The 26,399-nt window shown below is 39.3% G+C and overlaps 1 long non-coding RNA gene and 1 pseudogene across 1 annotated transcript in view; one reads left to right on the forward strand and one right to left on the reverse strand.

Annotated features, from left to right (window-relative positions):
- Positions 1-26,183, forward strand: part of LOC139081817 (uncharacterized) — a 28,958-nt gene extending 2,775 nt beyond the window's left edge. The window contains exon 2 of the long non-coding RNA XR_011537199.1: positions 25,770-26,183. This is a non-coding gene — a long non-coding RNA (uncharacterized lncRNA). The remainder of the gene's footprint in view (positions 1-25,769) is intronic.
- On the reverse strand, positions 13,805-15,473 carry LOC103540043 (RNA-binding protein with serine-rich domain 1-like; annotated as a pseudogene).
- Positions 26,184-26,399: the final 216 nt, after the last annotated feature.

Raw genomic sequence — 26,399 nt, forward strand, 5'->3', positions numbered from 1 at the left:
AAAGCAGGGACCTTTTATTCGGATAAGGAATGAATATTCAAAAGGGAGAGGTGGATATTGGCTTGCACAGGCTCAATTGGAAAACATGCTTCCACACACACTACAGGTTAGAGTAATAAGGCCTAAGCTCCTCCTGGAGAGATCTTGGCATTAAAAATAAGGCAAAGGTCATAGGCGTAGCTCTGGTGGTGAGGCTTGGTCAGGTTCAGGGTGATTGGTGACTGCATATCCTTAAAAAAAAAAGGAAAAAAACAATTTAGAAGAACAGTTAAATGTTTCCAGGACCCGGCCCGGTGGTGCAGCAGTTAAGTTCGAACGTTCTGCTTCTCGGCAGCCCGGGGTTCACCGGTTCACATCCCGGGTGCGGACATGGCATGGCTTGGCACGCCATGCTGTGGTAGGCATCCCACATATAAACTAGAAGAAGATGGGCATGGATGTTAGCTCAGGGCCAGTCTTCCTCAGCAAAAAGAGGAGGATTGGCAGCAGATGTTAGCTCAGGGCTGATCTTCCTCAAAAAAATTTTAAAAAAAAACACAAAATATGTTCCCAAACCCACCCTTGAGTTCCTTGAGGCAATTAGTCCCGAGGGTAAATGTGTCCTCAGAAGGTCTCTAAAGAACCCAATAGTAGGTGTTTGGGATCTTCACTGTAGTGCAGTGCCACTGATGTCATTGAAGGGAGTTGGCTCCTTGTTGACCGTCTTTTAAATGCACATTAATAACTACTGCTTCCACATACTGCTTCTTGGAAACAACTTCCCCTAGCTTCTATTTGCCCCTCCATGTCTGCTCTCCACCCTTTTCCTGCTCTTGCGCGCAGGAGGGTTAACCTGTCCAGATTGCACCAGTGGATGCCCTCGCCCTTGTTGGTATCTCGGTGGGTTCAGGCAGTGGGAGGTCTCTGTAGGAGATTGGAGGCCAGAGGAAAGTGAGGTCATAGTCCTTATTCCCCAAGCTGCGTCCCCAAGGATTGACTGCAGAACCTTCTTTGTAAATTTAATTTCTCCAGTCCTTCCCTTTGCCCCTTCAGGCCTAGGAGTAGTAACTGCTAGCCCTTGGAGTGCTGCACTATCCCTTGCTGTTTTCCCTGACTCTTGCCTGCCCGTCTGTAAATGGCCCTTTTAATAACTCTCTTCAAATCTTGCAGTTTGAGCTCCCCATCTGGTTTTTGATGGGACCCTGACTGACCTAATTTGCCATTGCTGAACCTCCATTACATTAAGTCATTTGGCCTCTGCTGCTAATTGCCAGATCTTTCCTCTGCTTCTTAGTTCAAAATCAAGGAAGACAGACTGATTGGCTCAATTTTTTTTTGTAGCCAGGTCACACAAGTCATTATCCATCCTACAGATTATTCGCCCTTGGGTAAGGTCCCCGTCTAGCCTAGAGGAACAAGTTATTTGGTTTAAAACATTGCCATCAAGGCAATGGGAGTGGGAGAGCCAGTTATCAGTAAGAATGTGAGAGAGGTACATCCTTTAACCAGGTTTTCTTCCCTTTCCCTTATCTTTGTGAATGGCACCTCCTTCCACTCCATATAATGAGGAGTCATCCTTTCACACACCTCTTTCCCTTGCTCTCCCTAATCTATTCATTTACCAATATTTCTCAAGCATCTACAGGGAAGCTTTCTAGGCTCTCACTAAGAGCAGTTGATTATACCTCCTAAGTGTCTATCAAGTCCTGCTTTCTTCACTGTCACCACCTTACTCCAGGCTGCCATCAAGCTACTATAATACTGTTACAGCCTTTTTTTTTTTTTTTTTTTTGCTGTGGAAGATTCCCCTTGAGCTAACATCATCTTTTACCAGTCTTCCTCTTTTTGTGTGTGAGCCACTGCCATCGCATGACCACTGGCAAGTCATGTAGGTCCACCCCTGGGAACTGGGTGAACCTGGGCTACCAATGTAGAGCATGCTGAACTTAACCACTAGGCCGCTGGGGCTGGCCCCTATTACGGCCTCTTAACTGGCCTCTCTGCCTCCACTTAGAGCTATTTGATAAAATTATTGTGAGGATTACATCAGATGATATTTGTAAAATGCTTACCAAAGACCTTAGCTACTACTGCTTATTTTTATTGCTTTTAAATCCATAGTCCAGGATAAGTGACCTTAAGTTTACTGAATACTGAGGTTAGAAACCTGATTTTTGTGTGTGTGTGTGATAGAAAACTGGAATCTAGAGCACAGGTATAGGGTTATCTTTTCAAAGAAGGGAGAATGGTTTTCTAGGCCCTCAGAAGTTATGAAACACCTGAAGTATTATCCTTATACAGACTTGATAATCACATTGTTCAAATGAGCCTGTAAAAGATGAATCTTGTTTTTCCTGTTTAGAGTATGCTATTATATCCTCAGATGCTTGAACCCACTCCTTCTCCCGTTCCCCTTGGTGTCTCAGGAAATTAAAGTCCCATGAGAACATCAAGATCTTTGTTTTTATTACCAGTGCAATTTAGGTTCAGGCTGGCAAACAGCCAATGTGCAATTAGCTGTACTGTATGCTAGAGAAGTTTCAAAGAATTCATTAGATACAATCTGTTTCAAAGTCCTGCAGTCCAAGAAGATAAAACTGAGCCCAGAGATTTTTTTAACTTCCTATAAAGTAATGACTTTTTAAAAGACCGATTTTTTAACTGGATATACTGAACTATCATTACCTCTAAGTCACAGAGCCTTGGGCCCTGTTTATCATAATAATAGCTTTAATTATGAGCTAAATGCTCGGATGAGTACTAAATACTTCCAGTTATCTCTAACCTTCAACACAGGGTCAATGCCAATGTGTGTTTGAAAGGCTTTGCACCTTCCCTTCAATAGATAAAACTGACAGATTCAATCTTAGATAAAGTGAGAATAAAAGCACCTTTAGAAAATTTTGCTCTTTTTTTTACTTATCTGTATCATGCAGATAGGTAAAAGCACTCTGCTCACTATGCAAACATATCCCCAAAACAAGTCTAGGCTACCTTTCGACCAGATTGCTGTTCCTAAGTAGGTAGCTCCCTTACTTTTAGGTAGGTTTTAATAGGCCAGTTTAACAGAAATAGGAACTCTCAAAAGTTTGTGTCTTGCCTAAGAACTCTCTGTCAATAATAGTTAGGATTGATACTCAAAACTGTCTCCCTCTCCTGGCACACTATTTAGTCTTTTTTTCTTTTACAATAACGTGTAATAACACAAATAATAAGTAATATTTAATCTCTTTTTAAAATACTCTAAAATAAACTTTTCAAGGAAGCATAACTTTTTTCCTTCTAGTTTTCAAAGAACAGGGATTTTCAAACAATATCATGTAGAAGGGGTTAGTAAGCCTTTTGAATTCTTCCTGCTATCCAGTTATATTTAATATTAATATAGTCTTATGAAAACTGGCACAACATAAATGAGATCTTTAAATTCTAGTTCAGATGAACTACAATGGTTAACATCAGAAAAATAAACTTTGTAAAGAAATTAGGGAAAAGTTTTTATCAGCTTCTTAATATTTATCATTGCTTATTTTAACCAATTAGTAAATATTTGCTGAGTACTTATTGTGGCCCAGTAACTGGGCTAGACTCTGGAGGTACACTGGTGAACTGGTCAGTTCAGGGACCTACACAGAGAGGCAGAATGCACAGTGCAGTGGCTTTCAGACCTCGTGATTTAATACGTATACCTGAATCAAAAGTTTCACAAACTGTAGGGCCAGCCAGGTGGCACAGGGGTTGAGTTCGTATATTCCACTTCAGCGGCCTGGGATCGCCGATTCAGATCCTGGTTGTGGACCTATGCACTGCTTGTCAAGCCATGCTGTGGTAGGCGTCCCACATATAAAGTAGAGGAAGATGGGCACGGATGTGAGCTGAGGGCTAGTCTTCCACAGCAAAAAGAGGAAGATTGGCAGCAGATGTTAGCTCACAGCTAATCTTCCTCAAAAATAAATAAATAAATAAATAAATAAAATCATTTAAAAAAAAAGAATACTGGTTTCTTAAAAAAAAAAAGTTTCACAAACCAATACTTATCCTTACTAAATGAATACAGTCTTATGTGATCTATTCTGTTCCATTTCACTTTTTTTAAGAAGCTCTAAATTTCTTTTTTTCTAAATTAACTTCTTGACCCAGGTACAGATTGTAACCTACAGTTAAAAAAACTGACAGTGGTTGAACTGAAACGAGATTATCTGAGTTCAAATGCCAGCACTGCCACTTCCCAACAGTAAAACTAAGGGCAAATTATTTAACTTCACTGTGATTTAGTTTCCCCACCTGTAAAGTGTGAATAACAATTGTACCTACTTTGTATGGTGGTTGTGAGGATTAAAAGGGTTAATTTAGGGCCCGGCCCCATGGCTGAGTGGTTAAACTCTGCTTCAGCAGCCCAGGATTTTCCTGGTTTGGATCCTGGGCACGGACCTAGCACCAGCACCACTCATCAAACCGTGCTGAGGTGGCATCCCACATAGCTCAACTAGAAGGACCTACAACTAGAATATACAACTGGAGCCAGCCCTGTGGCATAGTAGTTAAGTTTGGCATGCTCTGCTTCAGTGACCAGGTTCACAGGTTCACATCCCAGGCGTGGACCTACACCACTCATCAGCCATGCTGTGGCTGTGTCCCACATACAAAATAGAAGAAGACTGGTACAGATGTTAGCTCAGGGTGAATCTTCTTCAGCAAAAAAAATAAGTAAATAAAAATGAAAACTCACATTATACATAAAAAAAGAGGGCCGGCCTGGTGGCACAGCTGTTAAGTGTCCACGTTCTGCTTTGGCTGCTAGGGGTCCGCCGGTTCGGATCCCTGGTGCAGACATGGCACCGCTCATCAAGCCATGCTGTGGCAGGCATCCCACGTAAAAAGTAGAGAAAGATGGGCATGGATGTTAGCTCAGGGCTAGTCTTCCTCAGCACAAAGAGGAGGATTGGCAGCTGTTAGCTCAGGGCTGATCTTCCTCAAAAAAAAAAAAAGAAGAATATGCAACTATGTACTGGGGGGCTTTGGGGAGAAGAAAAAAAGAGGAAGATTGGCAACAGATGTTAGCTCAGGGCCAATCTTTTAAAATAAAAAAGTTAATTTATTTAAAACTCATAGAGTGCTGCCTGGGAAATAGTAAGGGCCAATAACTGTAAGCCATTGTTGTTGTTATTCTTATTATTACTATTTTTATTTTATTAGAGGAGACTGACAAAAAACAAACTCAGTAATTACAGATTGTTAATAAGTGTTATGAAGAAAACAAATCAAAGAGGTAGAACTTATTTTATTTTTACTGAGGAACATTCACCCTGAGCTAATATCTGTTGCCAGTCTTCCTCTTTTTTTTCTTGAGAAAGATTAGCCCTGAGCTAACATCTGTGCCAGTCTTCCTCTATTTTGTATGTGAGTTACTGCCGCAGCATGGCTGATGAGTGGTATAGATCCACACCTGGGATCGGAACCCACAATCCCAGGCCACTAAAGCAGAGCATGCCAAACTTAACCACTATGCCATGGTGCCAGCCTCATCAAGAAGGTAGAATTTAAACTGAGAATTAGGGGCTGGCCCAGTGGTGTAGAGGTTAAGTTCGCTCTTTCTGCTTTGGCGGCAAGGGGTTCGCCAGTTCGGATCCCAGGTGCAGACATGGCACCACTAGTCAAGTCATACTGTAGCAGGCATCCGACATATAAAGGAGAGGGAAATGGGTACGGCTGTTAGCTCAGGGCCAGTCTTCCTCAGCAAAAAGAGGAGGATTGGCAGTAGTTAGCTCAGGGCTAATCTTCCTCAAAAAAAAAAAAAAAAAGATGAAAGGAGCCTGGTGTTAAGGATCTAAAGATGAGGGACGCTGGAGTGTAGTTACCAAGGCCTGGTAAGAGGAGTTTAGCTAGCATGTAATAAACAAAGCAAACTAAGAGATAAGGTTGGAGAGAGAGCCTAAGGCACACCTGCAGGAGCTTCTAGATTGTAGCAGTTTTAATTTTATTCTCAGAGCAATCAGAAGCCTCTGAAAAGTTTTAATAATTAATACCCCTGTTGCTGCAATATAAAGAATGAAGGGGAGTGGGCAGTGACAAAATCCAAAATGTGAAAAACGAAGAAGTTGTGGTAGTCCAGGAATGAGATGATGATGGTCTGCACTCAAATAGTGGTAGTACCTATGGCAATTGAGTGACTTAAGATTCACTTTGGAAATTAACAGGACTCACTGATCTATTAGATGTGGAAAGGAAGATAAAGAAAGAAATCAAGTTCTAAATTTCTGTCTAGAATAACTGAGATAGGGGTATGGGTATAGGATCTTTGCCCCATCTTCTTGGTATTCTTGGTATGTAATTAAGCAGGAGACAAATTTGAGAATCAACTATAGGTGGTATTCCCTGAGTGTTAAATCTGAAAGAATCAAAATATAAGGAATAAACATATGAAAATCATGTTCAGCCTCATTAGAAATCAGAGAAATGCAAATTAAAAACGCAATAAGAAAATACTGCAGAGCCGGCCCCATGGCACAGCAGTTAAGTGCACACGTTGTGCTTCGGCGGCCCCAGGGTTCGCCGGTTTGGATCCTGGGTGCAGACATGGCACCGCTTGGCCTGCCATGCTGTGGTAGGCGTCCCACATATAAAGTAGAGGAAGATGGGCATGATGTTAGCTCAGGGCCAGTCTTCCTCAGCAAAAAGAGGAGGATTGGCACCAGTTAGCTCAGGGCTAATCTTCCTCAAAAAAAATAAAGAAAAATAAAAAGAAAAGTCAGGATAGTAGTTACCCTTGTGAAAAAAGGGGGGAGTTAAGAAAAAGAAAGTGAGGAATAGGATTGATTATTCATGTTAAATGACTCAAGGGATTGCCTGTGAATGCTCAGAGGATCATAATAGTTTGCTTAAGTTTGAATAATTGCTTTGTGTATGTACTCAGTTTTCTCATCTATAAAATGGGGATAATAATGGTACCTACTTTATAAAGTTGTGTAAATTAGAAGAGTTAATATATGTAAAGTGCTTGATATACTGCCTAGCCCATGATGTTAAAAACTAAGTGTTAGCTTTACTAACAGTTGTAGTAACCTGTTGTTACCACAGATATATGGTGATACAAAGGAGGCGATGTTTTAAGACATTTAAATTAATTGATCAGAGATATTATATATGTAAATATATTGCTAGTATTTCTTTGAAATGAGAGTGCTCTGTCTCCTGAACTTGAACATCTTGTCAAAGTGCTGATGGATATATCCGTCTGTCATAGGTAAAGTACACAGGCATGAAGATACGCACTAACTCCCCTTGCGTTCCATTGCTCTTGATTCTATGGCCAAACCTGGATTCCCATCAAGACTGGCCTATAGAGAAGAGATCTGTAGATCAGTGAAGACCAGAGTCTAATTCATTAATGGTAATGTTATTCATTGAAAAATAACAATTTAGATTTGAGATTTAATACATCAATGTCTGGGAATTCATCCTTGAAAGCAAATCTATTATTTTTTTCTTTTAGTTTTCAAACATAAACAGAAGTAGAATAGTATAATAAACTCTCATTTACCCATCATCCAACTTTAACAATTAACCACATTTTGCCACTTTTGTTTCATTTATGTACACCCGTGTATTTGTTTTCTATTGCTGCCATAACAAATTACTACAAATTCAGTGTCTTTAAACAAGACAAATTTATTATCTTACAGTTCCATAGGTTAGAAATCCAACATGGTTCTCACTGGGCTAAAATCAGGGTGTTGTCAGGTTTGCATTCGTTTACGCAGGCTCTAGGTGGGGAATCCATTTCCTTGCCTTTTCTAGCTTCTAGAGACTGCTCACATTCCTTAGCTCTGGGGTCCCTTCCTCCATCTTCAAAGCCAGCAGTGGTGGATCGAGTCCGTATCACATCACATCTCTCTGACCTACTCTGTAGTCAAGCCTCCCTTTGCCTCCCTCTTCCACTTTAAAGGACTCGTGATTAGATTGGGCTGTCCGTATAATCCAGGATAATCTCCCCATCTCAAGATCCTTAATGAAATCACATCTGCAAAATCTCTTTTGCCAGGTAAGGTAACATACTCACGGGTTCCAAGGATTAGAACATCTTTAGGGGACCATTATTCTGCCTACTACAGCTTCCACATACACACGCACACACACACATTTTTTGTTTTTTCCTGGAATATTTTAAAGTAAATCTCAGACATAAATTTTTGCCTATAAATACTTCAGTATATATCTGTATTTCTTTTCTTCATCTTCAGTCCAGCTTCTGGCTCCATACTCAGTCATATCATTAAAATCACTGATGACCTACTTGTTAATAAATCCACTGGATAATTTTCAGCTTTCATCTTTCTTTTCCTCTCAGTTTTATTTATCAGATTAAGTACTCGGTAGCTAATAGTCAACACTTACATATGTACTAGACACTATTCTAAGTGCTTTGCATGCATTAACTCATTTAATTCTCAAAACATCCTTATAAAATAGGGATGATTATTGCTTCCATTTTAAGATGAGGAAACTGAGACAAAGTGGATAAATGGCTTGCCGAGGATCATACAGTTAGAAAGTGCCAGAGCAAAGATTTGAGCGCAAGCAATTCGGCTCCATAGTTCATACTCTTATTTACTATACTATACCTAGCCTTTCTTTCTCGTTAAACTTGCTCAGCAATACTAAAAAATAGCTTGTGGTGATTTGTTTATTATCTAAATCCAATTAACGTCTGCATATGGTAAAATGGGTACAATATTGTTTATAGTGTCTTAATGAAAAAGAAGTCCTCTTCACTGAGTCTTAATCCTCAGTTACCATCTTTCGGCTTTTGACTTGCCACTATAAAACTTGAGGATTTAGCATGCCTAATGAGCCCATCCTCCATTCTTCTCCCTATTTTTGATATTTGTAGCTTTTCTATTGTTTACTTTAAATAACATATTTGTACTTACTGTTCCATCAATTTTAGACAAAATCTCTTATATCTTCACTCTGTAAAATGAGAATATATCACCTTACCCTTTGTTCTGTCTTCCAATTTTTGTTTTTCTTTAGCGTTTTAACCTTCTTTATTGTGAAATTTGGCATACACATAAAAGTGCCCCCCCCAAATCAAAACCCACAAATATACAAATTAATGGATAAAGTAAACCACCATGTAATGGCTACCCAGGTCAAGAATTAGAACCCCCATGTGTCCTTCCCATTCACAACTCTGTCTTCCTGTTAGGGTAAACAAGGTAGTCATTTCCTTGCTTTTCTTTATGGTTTATTACCTAAGTATACATCCCATAGATTTGCCTATTTTTTTTAACTATATATAAATTAAATCATACTCTAAGTATTCTTTTCTGCCTTCTTTCATTCATTATTATGTTTTTAGGATTCATACAAGTTGTTGAAAATAGCTGTAGGTCATTCATTTTATTGCGGTATGTGTAGTCCACTGTATGACTATACTACAATTTTTTATCCGTTCTGTTGCTGATAGACATTTGGGTTGTTTCCAGTTTGGAGCTATTATAAACATTGCTGTTAGGAACATTTTTCTTTTCTGGTGTGCATGTGTCAATTTCTCTAGGGTATCAATTTAAAAATAGAATTTCTGAGTCATAGGGTATGCATATCTTCATCTCTTGTAGATATTGCCAAATCATTTTCCAACTCTTCTATCAATTTACATTCCCACTGGCAGTGTTTGAGAGTTCACCACATCCTGGAGAACATTTCTCCTTTCATTTACTTTGTCGAGAGTGATCATTTATATTCTATTGTATAACCATAAAGCACTTCTTTATGCTTTGTTCATAGATTCGTTCTAAAACTTAAGAATCCATAAGCAGCTTTATATTAGTTTATGAGTATGTAGCTATTCCTCACTGCAGAACAATGTAGTGTGCTAGAATTGTGTTTCCTTCTCTGTGGTTTCATGTTATGATTCCCTAGGAACAAGATCAAATGGATTCATACCTTATACTTCATCAATATAACCAGCAAATTCCCACTGTTTTAGCTAGATTCATACATATATATATGAATTCCTATATATATATATATATATATATAGGATATATATGAATATGTATGGTTTTTCATTTTTCTGGTACAGTTTTTGTTTTTGCATGGCTTCCTGATTATCTCTTTTTTCTCTCCTTCCATGATAGCACATTCTTATTGTTTTCCTCTTGCCTTTCCAGCCGCTTCTCAGTCTACCTCTTTAATCCTTCTTTGCCTAAACATTAATTGTTGGTGGAGGTGCCCAAGGCTATGTCCTAGAAGATTTTCAAAGTGTGCTCCATAAACCCCTAGGGTCTTGGACACCCTTTCAGGAAGTCTACAGTGTCAAAACTGTTTTCATAATAATATTAAGACACTATTTGCCTTTTTCCCTGTGTTGGCATTTGCACTGATGGCACAGAAGCAGTAGTGGATAGATCTGCTGGTGACTTAGCATGAATGAAGGCAGTGGCACCAAGCTGTACTAGCAGTCATTGTATTCTTCACTGTCCCACAGTCACAGTTAAAAAAAATTGCAAGTTTCACCTAAGAATGTCCTTGATAGAGCAGTAAAAAGTATTAATTTAAGCTTAACACTGCTAGTGCATATTTTTTTAATATTCGGTGTGATGAAATAGGAAGTATACTTAAATCATTTCTGCTGTATATCAAAGTGTGGTGGTTAACTTGAGGAAAAGCACCAGGATTATTTAAATTGTAAGCAGACTAGATGCTTCGTTCATGGAACCCATTTGTACTTGAAAGAACTCCTGACAACAAACTAGGTTTATTCATGCTTAGGTTACTTGGGAGACATCTTCTCAAAAATGAAGGAAGTGAGGGGCTAGCCCCATGGCTGAGTGGTTAAGTTCCCACGCTCTGCTTCGGGAGCCCAGGGTTTCACCAGTTCAAATCCTGGGCTGGGACACGGGACCACTCATCAAGCCATGCTGAGGTGGCATCCCACATGCCACAACTAGGAGGACCCACAACTAAAAATACACAACTGTGTATTGGGGGGCTTTGGGGAGAAAAAGGAAAAATAAAATCTTAAAAAAAAAAAGGAAGTGAGCCTGTCGTGTCAATGGAAACAACTGACAGTATTTGTTGCCAGTGTGAAAATTCAAGCTATCAAGGGAAAACTAGAAGTTTCGAAAACTTGTAACTAATGCCATGAGCTCAACAGCTTCCCAATGCTTAAAGACTTTTTCTGATGAGATCAGTAGTGATTTTAATGAAAGTAATTTTTTTTTTTTTAAGGATTGGCACCTGGGCTAACAACTGTTGCCAATGTTTTTTGTTTTTTTTTTTCCTGCTTTATCTCCCCAAACCCCCCCGTACACAGTTGTATATCTTAGTTGCAGGTCCTTCTAGTTGTGGGATGTGGGACGCCACCTCAACGTAGCCTGACGAGCGGTGCCATGTCTGCGTCCAGGATCCGAACCCTGGGCCGCCACAGCGGAGCGTGCGAACTTAACCACTCGGCCACTGAGCCGGCCGCGAAAGTAATTTTTTGATGTCGTGTAATGAAGTGTGTCAACATTTGGAAGGTCCGCATACCTCAGCCAATATTTTTCAAATGACTAAAAATGTTACAGAATCATACATTGCTAAGACAAAGGGTAAGAAAGACCATTGGCTTTCTTTTCCTGACTTAAAATGTTTTTACTGTTATTACATATTTCTTAAATATGAACAACCATGTTTATTACTATATAATTGTTTGACTTCAAGGAAATCATAAGCACTAGTGAAAATATATGACTTAGAAAGTGATTCGTGGTTATATGAATTATCTGTACCAGGGGCCGGCCCGGTGGCACAGCGCTTAAGTTCGCATGTTCTGCTTCTCGGCGGCCCAGGGTTCGTCAGTTCAGATCCCGGGTGCGGACATGGCATCGCTTGGCAAAAGCCATGCTGTGATATGCGTCCCATGTATAAAGTAGAGGAAGATGGGCATGGATGTTAGCTCAGGGCCAGTTTTCCTTAGCAAAAAGAGGAGAATTGGCAGTAGTTAGCTCAGGGCTAATCTTCCTCAAAAAAAAAAAAAAAAAAAAGAATTATCTGTATCAGGACTTGGCAAACAATGGCCTATGGGCCAAATCCTGTGCACTACCTATTTATATACAGGTGAAAACTAGGAATGGTTTTTACATTTTTAAATGGTTAAATGTAAAAAGAAGAAGAATATTTTATGACACATAAAAACTATATGAAATGTGAATTTCAGTTCCATAAGTAAATTTTATTGTAATGTGTGCTCATTCATTTATGTATTGTCTGTGACTGCTTTCACACTACAATGGCAGAGTTGAGTAGTTGTGACAGAGACCATATGTGGTGCTGTCATCACTTTGTAATAGTGCTAAAAGGCAAACATCAAGAGAAGAATCTAAGAGAATCCTATAAATACCTTCTAAACGATGATGAACATGCTTAATTAAAAGCATTTGCTTATAAATTGATATCAGTATTTGGCAATACCTATCTGTGTGAGAAGACATTTTCAAAGTTGAAATATGTAAAATATCATTACAGATCAGCATTAACAGATGAATATTTGGAACAGATTTTGATGCTAGGTCTGGAGTATTTTCCGACAACAGCCACCAATTCTCCAGATCTCTGATTCTCCTACACCAACTAGATGTCCAACAATTCAGTTCAATTCTGACACTAACTAGAGTTAGTGTCAGACCTCACAAGTTAAAGAACTAGGTCCCATAAGTCTGCCCACACATCAGATATCAGCCACAAATAGGGTACTCAGACCACCCAGACTTTTGCCCAGCCAACTACAAATCAGAGTCCCACTACTCCCTCCTTAGGTTTAATAATTTACTAGAATGGCTCACAGAAGTCAGGGAAACGCTTTATTCACATTTACTAGTTTATTGTAAAGAATACAACTCAGGAACAGCCAGATTAAAGAGATGCACAGGACAAGGTATGGGGAAGGAGGGCCTCAGAGCTTCCATGCCCTCTCTGTGCGTGTCACCCTCCCAGCACCCCCATGTGTTCACCAACCCAGGAGCTCTCTGAATCCCACAGCTTAGGGGTTTTTCTGAAGGTTTCATCACTTAGGCATGATTGATTAAATCGCCGGCTATTAGTAATTAATTCAACCTCTAGCCTCTCTCCCCTACTGTACTGACTGTACAATAAAAGCCAAAAAAGCAGTGTAAGCATTGCCAAGGTAACCTGCAAGACCACCATGTATCAGAGCTGCAGCAGGGGGGTCCGTGATGATCCCGCAGAGCTGGATCTCAACTTGCTCACCAATTTCAGATAGAAAGGGAGATGTGAGGTGTGGGTGTGTGTTATGAATATGTGTGAAAACAGAACCATTTATATCAACTAACATGGGGTGACGGAGGGGCTTCTAAGGGTGTTTGACCCTAGAGGTCAGACAAGGACTCAAGCAGAGGAGCAAAAGGCCAGGCCTGACAGGAAAGGCAGCTGCACAAAAACTTGCCCCCTTTTCCTGAAGGATCTCTCAGGGCAACAAACAAGGCTATGACCAGGCCACCAGTCTGGACCCAGATCATCTGTGAAAGGAAAAATGTGTACCCAGGCTGGGGCCGCACCGCCGCCTGGAGCATGTCAGGGCTGGCTTTGCCGGTGAACGAACTCTCTCCCAGGAACCGGAACCTGGTGAGCTTTCTAGACGGAAAACTGGAGGGCATCTTAATAGGCTCAACCCCAAACCAACAACACTTACACAGCCAGAACTCAGCCCTCAGAGGAAACCTCTCAATTGCTGCCTCCGAAACCTGCCCCTAACAGGGATTTTTTTCCTACCCACCCTCCTTCGACTAGAAAGGTGACAAAACTGAGTTGCATGGGATATAAGTTACAGGAGGCACGAGCTTCCCGTGGTCCTGTTTATGGAGGGGAATTTGAGCTGGAACCGCCCCTGGGACGGTGGCGGGGGATGCCTGGGGGAGCGCGACCTTCTCCTCATGCATCTGCTGACCTGACCTGCCCCACATGGAGGGTGTGGCAGCCTTCTCCTGGGAGGGCTGAATCACCAGGGGAGGCCTAGGCCAGAGGGCCAGCACAGCGGTGGCTGTGATTCCCTGGCTGGCGATTTGTCCTCTGTCCATGTGCTTCAGGGCCTTCTCGGCTTCACCTGGATTCTCAGACTCCACATATCTGTGGCCTTAAGATAGATCGGGATGTGTCCTTTCTACAGGCATGTCAATCATTTAAATTTTCCCACAGGTGGAGAATGTCTCCATGACGTGATCCTTGGTCACATTGCTAGTGAGCCTCCCAATATGCACTGGGGTGGGTTTAGGGGAAGTGCTCCGCCTTTTCCTTTTTTTTTCATCTCTTTTGGGCGGCTTGGATTGGGGCCTGGAATGCCGCCTGTTGTCATGTCTGCGCCAAGAAGGACTCTGAGAGGCGGAAGAGCTGCTGGAGCTGGAGCTGCGGGAAGTGCTGGGACTTCTCCGACCGTCTTGACACCGAGGAGGAGCCGGAGCCGGCGCTGGTGCTGGAGTCCGGGCTGGCGGTAGAGCTGGACCAAGACCTGGTGCCGCTGCTACCTCTGGAAGCACTGGGCCTCTGTCGAGTTTTATCCCGGCCGCGATCCTTCTCGCTTGACTGCTTGGCAGCCCCTGTATCTTTAGAGCCATCCTTGAACTTCTCACTTCTAACTCGTCAGGGAAATGATCCCTAATAGATAGCAATTTACACCAAAGAGCAGGATCTTCCACCGATGGGACCGCCTCCCGCCTCCTCAGCTGCTAAGTCTAATATAGTTTAAAATTACAACCTGATACAGTGGAAAGAACACTACGCTTGGGACCATTCTGCAAACTGGAACGAACCACCTGGTAGGGCTTGAACTGTGCCAAGCTCTGCGGGCATAAAAAATGAGTAAGATCTGCTTCTTGCACAGTCTGAGTTTGGAGAAGATGGGGCACAGACAGTTGACTGATTACTTAAATATAATGAGATAAGGGCTGCAATAAAAGCACTGAGTTACAGAAATACAAAATTAGTGTCCTTAGCACAGGCTAAGGGAAATCTCTGTGGAGGACTGATGAAGAAGGAGGGGAAGGGGAAGAGTCCTGGCTCTACCATTCAACAGTGAGGGTCTCAGCAAGTACCTGAACTTCTTTCACTCTTCTTTTTCTTTTTCTTTTTTTTTTTTGTATTGCAGTAACATTGGTTTATAACATTATATAAATTTTGGGTGTACATCGTTAGATTTCAATTTCTGTGTAGATTACATCATGTTCACCACTCAAAGACTGATTAGAATCTATCACTACACACATGTGCCTAATCAAATCACCCCTCTCTTCCCCGCTTCCCCTCTGGTAACCATCAATCCAATCTCTGTCTCTATGTGTTTGTTTGTTGTTGTTGTTATTTTCTATTTATGAGTTAGATCATAAGGTGTTTGGCTTCTCCCTCTGACTTATTTTGCTTAGTGTAATACTCTCGCGGTCCATCAATGTTGTCGCAAATGGCCAGATTTCATCATTTTTTATGGCTGAGTAGTATTCCATGGTGTATATATAATACATCTTTATCCATTCCTCCCTTGATGGGCAGATAGGTTGCTTCCAAGTCTTGGCTAATGTGAATAATGCTGCAGTGAACATAGGAGTACATTTGTGTTTTCACGTTCTTTGGATGAATACTCAGCAGTGGAATAGCTGTATGGTATGGTATGGTGTGGTAGTTCTATTCTTAATTTTTTGAGGAATCTCCATACTGTTTTCCATAGTGGCTGCACCAGTTTGCACTCCCTCCAGCACTGTATGAGGGTTCCCTTTTCTCCACATCCTATCCAATACTTGTTAATTCCTGTCTTGTTGATTATAGCCGTTCTGATGGGCATGAAGTGATATCTCATTGTAGTTTTGGTTTGTATTTCCCTAATGATTAGTGATGTTAAACACCTTTTCATATGCCTGTTGGCCATCTGTATATCTTCTTTAGAGAAATGTCTGTTCAGATCTTCTCATTTTTTAATTGGGTTTTTAGGCTTTTATTGTTGAGATGCATGAGTTCTTTAAATACTTTGGATATTATTTTATTTATTTACTTATTTATTTGTTTGTTTTTTGGTGAGGAAAGTTGGCCCTGAGGTAACATCTATTGCCAGTCTTCCTGTTTTTGCTTGAGGAAGACTGTCCCTGAGTTAACTTCTGTGCCACTCTTCTTCTATTTCATATGTGGGGCACCACCACAGCATGGCTTGATGAGCAGTGCATAGGTCTGCGCCCAGGATTCAAACCTGTGAACCCTGGGCTGCCAAAGCGGAGCATTCAAACTTAACCACTACACCACCAGGCCAGCCCCAAATGAATGAGCTTTTTAAAACTCATTAAATCAGGGGCCAACCCCGTGGCACAGCTCTTAAGTTCACATGTTCTGCTTCAGCAGCCTGGGGTTTGCTGGTTCAGATCCTGGGTGTGGACATGGCACCACTTGGCAAGCCATGCTATGGCAGGCATCCCACATGTAAAGTAGAGGAAGATGAGCATGGATGTTAGCTCAGGGCTAATCTTCCTCAAAATAAATAAATAAATAAAACTCATTAAATCATCTTTAATCTCCCCCAACTCTACATATTCCCACCTCCACCAGCTGAAAAAACTTCCATTGGCTCCCCGTAGCTCTATGCATAGAGACCAAAATCTCTAACCTAGCCTACAGGACCCCGCATAGCCTAGTTATAACACTTATTAAACTGTTTTCAGAAGCAATTTCCATTAAACAAATTTAACTCTTTGATCAATTTTTCTATAGTGCAGTGAAGCCAGTTTCCTTTTCATACTAATTTTTAACTAAAATAATTTTGAGGGATCAATTCTTATCCCTTTTAGTTTTATATTGTAAATTTTCTTTGAAAACCTTTATTTTGACTAAATTTCCTAGGTCAAATTTGCAGTTCTATGTTTGTCAAGAAGTTTTGATACAAACATAGATTTTTTTTTTTTTTAGAGATTTTTTTTTTCTGCTCTTCTCTCCCCAGATCCCCCCAGTACATAGTTGTATGTTTTAGTTGTGGGTCCTTCTAGTTGTGGCACACTTGGAAATTTTTAATCAATATCACTTTAGCTACATTTGATTTTATTTTATGTTAATTAGTTAATTCTATAAAATCTGGTATTTCCTGGTTGATTTGCACTAAAAATATTATCAAGAAAATGTGATTCTTCCTCCATGTATATTTTACCTGTGCAATTATCGCCATCATCAGTTTTGTTTTCTATTTACTTATACAAGGAATTTATTTGCTGATGATTAGTATTTATCCCTTAGCTAATGAGCCGTCCCCTTCACCTAGTTCAGTATTGCTCTTTTATCAACGTCATTTGCAAGTCTCAAAACTCTTTCAATTCCTTGGCAGTACAAAGAACATTCTCAGGGTCATAACGTTCTGCTTTGTAAACATAGATCTTTTTTCCTAAGGTTTTTCTTAATATTATGTAATATTATACAACCAATTCTTCAGTTTACTTTTTTTATTTTAAACTATCTATAGGTGTGTCATGGTTTTAGGGAAGCTTTTAAAAACTAGTACATCAGTTTAGTGAAACTGTTGCTATTTGCAGATGGCGTGATTTTATATATAGAAAACCCTCAAGAATCCACCAAAAACCTTTTTGAAATAATAAGTGTATACAATAAAGTTGCAGGATACAAAATCAGCATACAAAATCAGTTGCTTTTCTATGCACTGACAGCAAAGTAGCAGAAAGAGAAATTAAGAATACAATCCCATTTACATTTGCAATAAAAAGAATAAAATACCAGCAATAAATTTAACCAAAGGAGTGAAACACCTGTATGCTGAAAACTATAAAACATTGTTGAAAGAAATTGAAAAAGACACAAAGAAGTGGAAAGATATTCTATGCCCTTGGATTGGAGGAATTAACATAGGTATAATGTCCATACTTCCTAAAGCAATCTACAGATTCAATGCAATCCCTATCAAAGTTCCAATGGCATTTTTCACAAAAAATCCTAAAATTTATATGGAACAACAAAAGACCCCAATATCCAAAGGAATCCTGAGAAAAAAGAACAAAGCTGCAGGTATCACACTCCCTGATTTCAAAATATACTACAAAGCTCTAGTAACCCAAACAGCATGGTACTGGCACAAAAACAGACACACAGATCAATGTAACAGAATTGAGAACCCAGAAATAAACCCACACATCTGTGGACAATTAATTTTTGACAAGGGAGCCAAAAACATACAGTTGAGAAAGGAAAGTCTTTTCAATAATAGTGTTGGGAAAACTGGATAACCACATGCAAAAGAATGAAAATGGACTATTATCTTACTCCATACACAAAAATTAACTCAAAATGGATTACAGACTTGAATGTAAGACCTGAAACCATAAAACTTCTAGAAGAAAACATAGGCAGTACACTCTTCAATGTCAGTCTTAGCATCATTTTTTTTTTTTTTTTTGAGGAAGATCAGCCCTGAGCTAACTGCTGGCAATCCTCCTCTTTTCTCTGAGGAAGACTGGCCCTGAGTTAACATCCATGACCATCTTCCTCTACTTTATATGTGGGACGCCTACCACAGCATGGCATGCCAAGCAGTTCCATGTCTGCACCCAGAATCAAACTGGCGAACCAGGGCCACCTAAGCAGAACGTGTGCACTTAACTGCTGCGCTACTGGGCCGGCCCCTTAGCATCATATTTTTTTTTTCTGCTTTATCTTCCCAACCCCTCCCCGTACACAACTGTATATCTTAGTTGCAGATCCTTCTAGCTGTGGGATGTGGGACGCTGCCTCAACGTGGCCTGGCGAGCGGTGCCATGTCCACGCCCAGGATCCGAACCCTGGGCCACCGCAGTGGAGTGCGTGAACTTAACCACTCGGCCACAGAGCCAGCCCCACCTTAGCATCATATTTTTAAGTACCATGTCTGAGTGGGCAAGGAAAACAAAAGAAAAAATAAACAAATGGGGTTACATCAAACTACAAAGCTTCTGCACAGCAAGGGAAACCATCAATAAAATGAAAAGACAACCTAACAATTGGGAGAAGATATTTGCAAACCATATATGTGATAAGGGGTTAATGTCCAAAGTATATAAAGAACTCATACATCTCAACAACAAAAAAAACCCCAGCAACCCAATTAAAAAATAGGCAAAAGATCTGAACAGACATTTTTCCAAAGAAGATAGACAGATGGCCAACAGGCACATGAAAAGAAGTTCAGCATCACTAGTTATTAGGGAAATGCAGATCAAAATTAATGAGATATCACCTCACTCCCATCAGAATGGCTATAATCAACAAGACAAGAAATAACAAGTGTTGGATAGGATGTGGAGAAAAGGAACCCTCATACAGTGCTGGTGGGAGTGCAAACTGGTGCAGCCACTATGGAAAACAATATGGAGATTTCTCAAAAACTTAAGAACAGAAGTACCATACGATCCAGCTATGCCACTGCTGGGTATTTATCCAAAGAACATGAAAACATGAATGCATGAAGATACATGCACCCCTATGTTCATCACAGCATTATTCACAATAGCCAAGACTTGGAAGCAACCTAAGTGCCCATCAAGGGATGAATGGATAAAGATGTGTTGTATGGACACAATGCAACAGTACTCAGCTATGAAAAAAGTTGAAATCTGGCCATTTGCGAAAACATGGATAGACCTTGAGGGTATTATGCTAAGCAACATCAGTCAGATGAAGAAAGTCAAATACTATGTGATCTCACTCATAAACTAAAGTTAAAAAGAAGAATAATGACAACAAACAAAGAAACACATAGATACAGAGTTTAGATTGGTGGTTCCAAAGGGGAGAGGGGGACGAAGGTGAAAGGTGTAACTGGTCATATGGGTATGGTGATGGTTGATAATTAATCTTTGGGTGGTGAACATGATGTAGTCTACACAGAATGGAAGTATAATGATGTACACCTGAAATTTATATAATGTTATAAACCAATCTTACTTCAATAAACATAAATGTAAAAAAAAGCTAATGCATCAGTTTATTTCTCTATTTTGTACATTTTCCAATACATCTGAGTTTCACCTTTATAGATGATAGGTGGCTGAAAACAGGGCAGATCAGCTATATTGTGGAAGGACTTTGCCACTGTTTTTTTCTTTTTTCTTTTGTAGGTGAAGATTTGCCTTAAGCTAACATCTGTTGCCAATCTTCCTCCTTTTCCCCCCCAAAAGCCCCAGTACATAGTTGTGTATAGTTGTAAATTCTTCTAGTTCTTGTACGTGCACTGCTGTCACAGCATAGCTAGTGACAGACGAGTGGTGTGGTTCTGCTCCCAGGAACCAAACCCGGGCTGCCAAAGTGGAGCATGCCAAACTTTAACCACTAGGTCATCAGGGCTGGCTCCTTTGCCACATTTTTATAGGAGAAATGATGATCAGAATTCCAGACTGTATGCTGAAATAATAAGCACTTGAAATTGTGCTGCATCTGCAGTGTTCAAGGTATCTATTCCAGTTTGGCACAGCGTATAAGAGCCATAGAAATATTTAGGTATTTTAGCTGGATAATCCCACTCCTAGAAATTTATTATGTCATTAATCTCAAAGAAAAGGACAAAAATGACTGCATTTGTTTTATGTTTGTTTGAAATAATACATGCTTTGGTAACATTTTTAAACAATAAAGGTCAGTCATTGAAAAGTTTAAGTTGTTTTCCCTTCTCTTCTCACTCCCCAGAAATAGTCATAGTTCCTTTTCCTCTATATCCTTCCAGTTTTTTCTATGCGTATTTATATATCCTTTTTTCTTTGCATAATCTGTATTATTTCAATGAAAAACTCTTGGATATCTTTACATATCAGCATAAAGATAAAACTAATAATAAAATGATAAAGATTTCTAGACCCTGCTAAGTGGTTTTGAATCTAAGTTCTACCCTCATTTTTGGTAAGGTGAATTCATATAGACCCACCTCCAAATGGAAATACCAAAAAACATTGCAAGTAAGAATAATTTGTTCTCTTTGTGCCATTGCTCTTCATTATTGCTAACTGAATACAACATCTCTGATCAAGGGAATATGCAGATCATGTTCTTCAGCAGCTGAATCATTTAAAACTTGGCAATTGGGCACTGTTCATAAGTCATTCAAAACCATATAAATTTTGTCCATTTAGAAACAGTCACTGGGCCAGCCTGGTGACATAGTGGTTAAGTTCAGCACACTCCAGTTTGGTGGCCCGTGTTTGCGGATTTGGATCCCAGGCATGGACCTACACCACTCATCAAGCCATGCTAGAATGGCATCCCACATATAAAATAAAGGATAATGGGCACAGATGTTAGCTCAGGGCCACTCTTCTTCAAACAAAAATAGGAGGGTTGGCAACAGGTGTTAGCTCAGGGCCAATCTTACTCACCAAAAAAATAAATTAAAAAAATAAAAATAGTAGCTAAAAATACCTTTTCTAGTGACTCACAAAACTGTTTAATTACAAAATTATTTTTTTATAATGGAATTAACATCAATCTATTATTTGTCTTTCAGCACCTGGAGTTTAACGGGAATGAATGATACAGGAGTAAATATATGAGTCTCTGGACACTTTCCATTATCTCCTGTTTCTTGGTTATTTATTTACTGATAGACTCTCCTTACTTTTTCACCTGAAATTTTCATGTTTTACTGTTTTCTCAAAGAGCTTAGGAAATCTTGAGGGAAATTTCTTAGCCATTTTTGTTGGATGATAAAAGAAAAACTCATTTAAAAAAAAAAGAAAAACCCATTTTTAAAAATTTTCTTTTCTTTTAAAAATTTTCTTTTAAAAATTGTTTTGAGGGCCTGGCCCCATGGCCAAGTGGGTAAGTTCGCACGCTCTGCTTCGGCAGCCTGGGGTTTCACTGATTCCAATCCTGGGAGTGGACCCGGCACTGTTCATCAAGCAATGCTGAGGCAGCGTCCCATGTGCCACAACTAGAATGACCCCCAACTAAGATATACAACTATGTACTGGGGGGCTTTGGGGAGAAGAAGGAAAAATTTTTTAAAAAATTGTTTTGAACAATTAAAGTTTTAAGATTTAAACCATTTGTCAGTTAAATCTAAGTAAGAAATATAAGAAGATCAGATATAAGTCATTAGTCAATTTGAGAAAAAAATATAGGGTGAAAGCATACCATGTTTTAGAGTATCTCTTTAAGTGTGTATGATTAGATTATGTTCTTAATTTGAGAACTTTGTCTAAGGACAGTAGCCTGGGTAAAAGGTTGGAGATTTACTATGAAATATAGGACACTACTGTACTGTAATTGGACACTTGGAAAAATAGATACTTCATAGAAGGCTGTGTGTTATGTTGTTGACATTTTTGTCTTAAGAAAATAAGCTGCCTAGAACATTTAATGCCTGATTTTTTTTTTTTTTTTAAAGATTTTATTTTTTCCTTTTTCTCCCCAAAGCCCCCCTGGTACATAGTTGTGCATTCTTCGTTGTGGGTTCCTCTAGTTGTGGCATGTGGGACGCTGCCTCAGCGTGGTCTGATGAGCAGTGCCATGTCCGCGCCCAGGATTCGAACCGACGAAACACTGGGCCGCCTGCAGCAGAGTGCGCGAACTTAACCGCTCGGCCACGGGGCCAGCCCCTTAATGCCTGATTTTTAAAATAGAATTCCAGGGACCGGCCTGGTGGCACAGCGGTTAAGTGCGCACGGTCTGATTCTTGGCAGCCCGGGGTTCGCTGGTTCGGGTCCCAGGTGCGGACATGGCACCACTTGGCAAGCCATGCTGTGGTAGGCATCCCACATATAAAGTACAGGAAGATGGGCACAGATGTTAGCTCAGGGCAAGTCTTCCTCAGCAAAAAGAGGAGGATTGGCAGCAGTTAGTTCAGGCCTAATCTTCCTCAAAAAAACAACAAAAAATATATGTATATAATTCCAAGACTGATAATTCAACAATAAAATAATCAAAATACTTCTATTTTCTTGATTAATGGTGTTCAAACAACATAAAGTTATCAATCAGACAGATTAAAAATAGTCAGTTTTGAAATCTTTTGGTTTTACAATATGATTTGAAATTCTTCCTTCCTAGTGTAGAAATTTGTTCTGTTATCCCTTTACTGAATCAACAGTCTCTTCCTCTCTCCTGGATCGTTCTCATCAATATATAGACAGACTTTAGTGTTTACCATCAAACAAACAAAACCTAATTTGAAACCATTTCCCCTTCCAGGAAATGGAGGCCTTTTCCTAGAAAAGCCACGGCTGGTATTTCTAGCATATCTTCCCAGAGAAGCTTATAGTTGTTATCTTCACATCCTGGCCCCTCCCCAGTCACTCTTTTTTTTTTTTTATTTATTATTATTGTGATAAAATTTGCCATTTTAATCTTTTTTAAATGTATAGTTTAGTGGCATTAAGTACATTCATGCTGTGAAACCATCACCACCATCTGTCTCCAGAAATTTTTAATCTTCTCAGACTGAAACTCTATACCTATCAATCAATAACTTCCCATTCTCCCCTCCTCCCAGCCGCTGGCAACCAATATTCTACTTTCTGTCTTTGAATTTGACGTCTCTATGTACCTTGTATAAGTGGAATAAGACATTATTTGTCCTTTTATGTCCCATTAAGCTTATTTCACTTAGCTTAATTTTTTCCAGGGTTGATCCATGTTGTAGCGTGTATCAGAATTTTATTTCTTTTTTGCAGGCGAAGATTCACCCTAAGCTAATATCTGAGGCCAGTCTTCCTCCTTTTTCACTCTGCAAAGCCTTAATACATAGTTGTGTATATTCTTCTATGTGAGCCACTGCCACAGCATGGCTACTGACAGACAAGTGGTATGGTTCCATGCTGAGGAACCAAACCTGGGCCACTGAAGGAGAGTGCACCAAATTTTAGCCTCTAGGCTATCAGGGCTGACTCAGAATTTTATTTTTTTTTAAGTCTATAATATTCCATTTTATGTATGTACCATGTTTTGTTTATCCATTCATCTGTCAATGGACATTTGGGTTGTTTCCACCTTTTGGTTACTGTGAATAATGCTACTATGAACATTTATGTATAAGTATCTGTTTGAGTTCCTGCTTTCAGTTGTATTGGGTAGATACTTAGCTGTGAAATTGCTAGATCGTATGGTAATTCTATGTTTAATTTTTTGAGGAATTGCCGTGCTGTCTTCCACAGTGGCCGCGCCATTTTCATACCATCAACACACAAGGGTTCTAGTTTCTTCACATCCTTGCCAACAGTTGTTATTTTCCCTTTTTGGTTAATAGCCATCCTAATGGTTGTGAAGTGGTATCTCATTGTTGTTTTGACTTGCGTTTCCCTAGTGATATTTTCATGTACTTATTGGCCATTTGCATATCTTCTTTGGAGAAATGTTTATTCTAGTCCTTTGCTCATTTTTTAATTTAGTTGTTTTGTTGTTGTTGAGTTGTAGAAATTCTTTATAAATATTCTGAATATTAATCCCTTATCAGATATATGATTTGTAAATATTTTTTCCTATTCTGTGGTTGCCTTTTCCTGCCCCAAAGTTTTTAAATTTGATTATGTCCAGTTGTTCTTTTGTTGCCTGTGCGGTGTCATATCCAAGAAATGGTTGCCAAATCCAATGTCCTGAAGACTTTCCCCTGTGTTTTCTTCTAAGAATTTTATAGTTTCAGCTCTTACATTTAGGTTTTTGATCCATTTTGAGTTAATTTTCTGTATGTGGTGTAAAGTAAGGATTTAACTTGATTCTTTTGCATGTGGACATCCAGTTCTTCCAGTGCCATTTGTTGAAAAGACTGTCCTTTCTTCATTGAATAGTCTGGGCCTCCTCTTCTAGTCCCTTGTTCTAGATGTCTGTCTTTATTTCAGCACCACACTGTTTTGATTACTGTAGTTTTGTAGTAATTGGTTTTATTTTTAAATTCTGGTTTTATTGTATGTGATGAGAAAGTGTTGTTTAGAATATGTCTTCCTTATGAAACATACTGATTTTCCTTTGTGCCCTAGTGTATGACTTTTGGAAATGTTTCATGTGCCCTTGAGAAAAGTTATGCTCTGTTGTTAGAGCCTAATACTTGATATATATGCAAAAGATCTATCTTATTGTGTCATTTAGATTTTTTAATATATGTGCTGTCTAATACAATAGGTACTAGTTATATGTGGCTATTTAAAATAAATTTTTTAAAAGTTAAATTTGATTAAATAAAATAAAAAATTCACTTCCTCAGTTATGATAGCCTCATTTCGCCTGCCTGTAGCCACATGTGGCTAGTGACTACTCTGTTGGAAACAGCAGATGTAGTACCTTTCCATCATTGTAGAAAGTTCTCTTGGACAGTGCTGTTGTGTACTCTTATTTAATTTTTGTCCTGTGACCCATCTCGTACTGAGAGTGGGTTGTTAAAGTCTTCTGTTAGTGTGTTTCTAGCTGCTTGTTCTTGCATTTCCTATAGTTTCTTTTTTATATAGGTGGTTATTTTGTTAATTGGGGCCTATATATCTTCGTCATTTCTTTTTAAAAAAAGATATCTGAAGGACTATGGCAAAGATTTAACACCTGTTTAATCTCAGTAATGGGTACATGGGTTTCATTATGTTGTTTTCTATATGTTTGAATTATCTCATAATTAAAAGAAGGAAGACATGAAAGCATATCATCATGAGATTTCAGGACATGAAAGTTAAAAAGGTCTTAAAAGAGAAAGAAAAACAAGTCATATGCCAAAACACTGGAACTAAAAAGACATAGAGTTTTTAACTGCAACTTTGAATGCTAAAAGATGGTGGAGAAATGCCCCAAATCCTGAGGGATATCTGTTCACCCTGCAGGTCAGTCCTCCACCGAACTATCAAGTAAAAGTGAGAAGAGAATAAAGAAGTTTCAGATATGCAAGTTTCAAAACCTCTCATCACTCTTTCCTCAGAGGCTACCAGAGGATGTACTGCTTCCAAACTAAGAAGAAAACCGAAAAAGAAAAAAGAAATCAGAGGAATCAGAAGACAAGGATTCAACGCAATAGAAGGCTATAAGAAGTCCTAGTACTGTTAGTACTAGAGGAAAGAAGATTGGGAGAGAATTGAGAGAGGTGGCTCTCCAGGGTTAAAATGGGACTGATACGTTATTTGAAAACCTGGAAAAAAACATTCTTATGCTGCTTGGCTGATCTCTTTACAGCATTTGGAAAAAGGGGAATTTTAGGTGCACAGGAAACCAATTAAAGCAATGAACTACAGGAAAACTAAGTTATTCAAGAAAGGAATTGTAATAGAATATACTTAGCTTTGCAGTGAACAGTATTTATGTAGTCATAGTAATGTAAATGTTATATATGCATTTAACAAAAACTGTGATAGAATTCATCCTAATGATGAGGGAAAATGTAGTTTGTGGTGTACAAGGGATATATTCTCAAATACAATAGCAAAATCAGTGTCTACAATTGATGTCAAAAATAAGCA

This window comes from Equus przewalskii, chromosome 2 (genome assembly GCF_037783145.1).
Source record: "Equus przewalskii isolate Varuska chromosome 2, EquPr2, whole genome shotgun sequence".
NCBI lineage: Eukaryota > Metazoa > Chordata > Mammalia > Perissodactyla > Equidae > Equus > Equus przewalskii.